Source organism: Schistocerca cancellata, chromosome 3, assembly GCF_023864275.1.
Source record: "Schistocerca cancellata isolate TAMUIC-IGC-003103 chromosome 3, iqSchCanc2.1, whole genome shotgun sequence".
NCBI classification, from domain to species: Eukaryota; Metazoa; Arthropoda; class Insecta; order Orthoptera; family Acrididae; genus Schistocerca; species Schistocerca cancellata.
In genome coordinates this window covers 250942566-250947513 of record NC_064628.1, presented here as the reverse complement: position 1 = coordinate 250947513, position 4948 = coordinate 250942566, and positions in this window count along the sequence as shown.

The following is a 4948-nucleotide window of genomic DNA, read 5'->3' as shown; positions in this document are numbered from 1 at the left end:
CAGGAGGTGTACGTCGACGACTTCCCAGCCATGTACAGTTATGACGCATGCGTCTCTCCAGCTTCCCTCACAAGCAGCGGCGTCGCTGTACTTCTTCAGGAAGGCATAAGGGCAGACGATAATCTCTTTCTGCCTGGGGCAAGAGGAATGGCACTCACAGTACTGGGTGACCGCCTTATCAACATCTACGAACCTTCCGGGACGGACGAACGTCACGAAGGTTCACGATTCTTTGCGGAAGACGTCTCCCCGCTCTTCCAAGGCCGCGACGACCAGCTGGTGTTTGGAGGTGACTATAATTGCGTACTAGCACCCAGAGACCAACTCCCAGGACATAATCCGTGCCCGGAACTCGCGACGCTAATCCAAGACCTGCAGATGGTGGACACTTGGGAACATCTTCACGGCGACCAACCGGGATTCACACACTTACGAGTCACTCTTCCAGTCGCATCGACCGGACTTATGTCTCACGCTCTCTTCAAATGGTTCAAATGGCTCTGAGCACTATGGGACTTAACGTCTGAAGTCATCAGTCCCCTAGAACTTAGAACTACTTAAACCTAACTAACCTAAGGACATCACACACATCCATGCCCGAGGCAGGATTCGAACCTGTGACTGTAGCAGCAGGGCGATTCCGGACTGAAGCACCTAGAACCGCTTGGCCACAACGGCCGGCCCACGCTCTCTTGCCGCTGGGGCACAGGATGCGGAACTGTGACTTGCAGCTTTCTCGCACCACTCAGCTTACATCTATGCTATCGCCCGACGTCGACAACAAGTGCGGAGAAGCCGCAACCCATGGAAATTAATCGTCGCTCACCTGTCGTACCCGGATTGCCGCCAAGCCGTTGAGGATATCTGACATTTGTGTGAAAATCACCTCCGCGCATATACCACAACGATCCGCTGGTGGTCTAACTGCACTGAGGCGAATGTTGATAACCTACGGTCGCGACCACACTGCTTGACGTAGACATACACTCGATGTTTACTTCAGGGTACGGCGAGACTGCGATGCTATGGCGCCGTCCGCGGAACGACAAATGGTGGTCTACCGTGCTAAGGCTCAGATCATCGCTAATATGTGACGCCACCTGGAGAGGGAGGTCATACGCTAGAGGACGCAGGATAGGATAGCGAGCGAACGTCAGTCTATGTTCCACGTACTTCGTGAACGTAAACGACGCCAGAGAGCGCTGATACGCTTCATCGACACGGAGGACGGTCGTCGCCTCACCACACAACAAGACATAAGCACAGCGTTCTACGATCACTATTCCCAGCTCTGTTCAGCTCATACCACTGATCCGACAGTACTGGAGGACGTCTCTCAGACGAATTGCGGAATCCTCAAACCGACAATGGAAACAGCTTGATGGAAGAAATTACGGCAGAAGAAGTGATCAATGCCATTAGAAAATGAGCTGTAAACAAGTCTGAGGGTCCTGGAATTTTACGAACTTTTTAATATTTACTGGCCACCCGATGGACGGACATCAGTCGCGGACGACTATCCTCAGATGTGCCAGTCCCTGTGGCCCTTGTAGGAGGGATGATTATTCCTATTCACAAACCATCCGGTGGCTCACGGATGCATGACTGCTGCCCTCAGACGCTTGAATTGCGACTTTAAGATCTTTTCTCGACTGTTGGCTGCGCAGGTACACCAGACTTTACAACACGTCATCTCACCCGACAACACGTCATTAGGAGGCGACAAGAACATCCAAACAGCACTCAGTGAATATCGTCACTTGACCTCACAGGCAAGGGCATGTCGTCTGAAGGGTGCGCTGGCGGCAGTAGATTTATATCAAGCTTTCGATAGCGTGGACCACGACTGTTTGGAAGCAGTCCTCCAACATATGCGATACCCACAGCCATTTGTCACTGTCGTCATGCGACTACTCCGTGGCGCGACATCCAATGTGATCGTCGATGGCCGACTTACGCAGCCCCTCACCATTTCTCGATCGATACGCTGTGGCCATGCAACCTCTCCTATGCGGCCTGCGCCAACGACTAACGGGTATGAACGTTACGGGGCCACACTTTCCGAAAGCTTACGCTGACGACCTGGTGACTGTCATCTGCAATGGCGACGATACCGCCAGCGTACTGAATTGGACAGCTACATATAGCATGGCCACTGGTAGTCGCATCAACGTCGCAAAATCAGCGGCCATGAACATCGGGGTCGGACTGCCTGAGGACAGCGTCACCACCTTACAACTCAGAAATACTTTGAAATGCCTCGGCATTTATTTCACAGACGATGTATGACAAACCGCTGCTCACAACTGTCGACGGCTTTTATGAAATGTTCGATCTGGAATAGTCAACGACCGCCTACGAGAACTGGACATCGTCCAACGGACCCAGTATGTAAACACACATTTAGCGTCACGCATTCCGCACATCGCCCAGCTATTACCTATAACGGTGACGTTAGCTCGCCGTATGCTGGCGGCCTTTGTGAGTTAAGGAATGCTTTTCAAGATCAAATATGAGAGTCTCACCATTCACCCGGATCGTGGAGGGCTTGGCCTTTATCACGTTCATAACAGAGCGGTCGCCCTGTTTGCGAGCACGTTAGTCAAACTATGGCACCGCCGTCCGGACAGTCTGATGAGTTTGTTATTAGAAGAATTACCACCCCCCCCCCCTCTCGCCACCTGTCCCGGGACACCACGTCCCCTCGTCCCACTTCTACATCGGTGTCTTTTACCTCGAACTCAGTTAAGTTCGACTTGCCTTACCAGCGACTCGACTGGGGACGGCACAGACGGTTTATCGTGTCCTAAGCGTGGACTACCTGATAACATCGTGGAGAGGAAGCACCCGAACGTCAACTGGCGAGTGGTATGGAGGACGACTCACCACGTAACATTGGACACTGCCGTCACGGAGATGTGGTATATCACTGTCTACGGCAAACAGGTGACCAGATGAAGGCTACATGCGATCTATATTGTGGACTCTAGCACTCAAAGAACTAAGTCGAAACAAGGCCCCAGGAGTAGACAACAATCCATTAGAACTACTGACAGCCTTGGGAGAGCCGGTCCTGACAAAACTCTACCATCTGGTCAGCACAATGTATGAGACAGGCGAAATACCCTCAGACTTCAAGAATAATATAATAATCCCAATCCCAAAGAAAGCAGGCGTTGACAGATGTGAAGATTACCGAACTATCAGTTTAATAAGTCACGGCTGCAAAATACTAAGGCGAATTCTTTACAGACGAATGGAAAAACTGGTAGAAGCCGACCTCGGGGAAGATCAATTTGGATGCCGTAGAGATATGGGAACACGTGAGGCAATACTGACCCTACGACTTATTTTACAAGCTATATTACGAAAAGGCAAACCTACATTTCTAGCATTTGTAGGCTTAGAGAAAGCTTTTGACAATGTTGACTGGAATACTCTCTTTCAAATTCTAAAGGTGGCAGGGGTAAAATACAGGGAGCGAAAGGCTATTTACAATTTGTACAGAAACCAGATGGCAGTTATAAGAGTCGAGGGGCATGAAAGGGAAGCAGTGGTTGGGAAGACAGTGAGACAGAGTTGTAGTCTCTCCCCGATGTTGTTCAATCTGTACATTCAGCAAGCAGTAAAGGAAAGAAAATAAAAATTCGGAGTAGGTATCAGAATCCATGGAGAAGAAATAAAAACTTTAAGGTTCGCCGATGACATTGTAATTCTGTCAGAGACAGCAAAGGACTTGGAAGAGCAGTTGAACGGAATGGACAGTGTCTTGAAAGGAGGATATAAGATGAACATTAACAAAAGCAAAACGAGGATAATGGAATGTAGTCGAATTAAGTCGAGTGATGCTGAGGGAATTAGATTAGGAAATGAGACACTTAAAGTAGTAAAGGAGATTTGCTATTTGGGGAGCAAAATAACTGATGATGGTCGAAGTAGAGAGAATATAAAATGTAGACTGGCAATGGCAAGGAAAGCGATTCCGAAGAAGAGAAATTTGTTAACATCGAGTATAGATTTAAGTGTCAGGAAGTCGTTTCTGAAAGTATTTGTATGGAGTGTAACCATGTATGGAAGTGAAACATGGACGATAAATAGTTTAGACAACAAGAGAATAGAAGCTTTCGAAATGTGGTGCTACAGAAGAATACTGAAGATTAGATGGGTAGATCACATAACTAATGAGCAGTACTGAATGGGGTTGGGGGGAGGAGGAGTTTGTGGCACAACTTGACTAGAAGAAGGGGTCGGTTGGTAGGACATGTTCTGAGGCATTAAGGGATCACCAATTTAGTATTCGAGGGCAGCGTGGAGGGTAAAAATCGTAGAGGGAGACCAAGAGATGAATACACAAAGCAGATTCAGAAGGATGTAGGCTGCAGTACGTACTGGGAGATGAAGAAGCTTGCACAGGATAGAGTAGCATGGAGGGCTGCATCAAACCAGTCTCAGGACTGAAGACCACAACGACAACAACAACAATTGTGGACTCAGCCATGTGCACGTACTCTGGCGTTCAAGATAACGATGATCAGCGTCTTAGCTGTGACGAGTCTACGGTAATGTGTCACTTAGTGAAGCAAATGCCAGCGTACTTACTTCGAGTGACGCTGAATTATCATCGAACCCAAGACTATATTATTCCTGGATGAAACTTATTGACCACACACGAAAACTAATGCCATGACGTGGCTTCTTGGACATGCAGTGCATTATTTGTTTTAAGAAGGCATTAAGGACACTTTAGACTTTTGGAACCATTTGCAGTAACGACATTGCAAGAGCCTCCGTAATCCAAAGTATCGACAATATTTTCCCAATTATTTGTGGAGTGCGTTCCAGGACCTTCCACGCAGCTGGATCATTAAGGGCAACAGAAGCTAAGGTTACACGACGATGACAGCACACTATACGGCACCATGTGTGATCTACCTTGGTCATTGCGAGA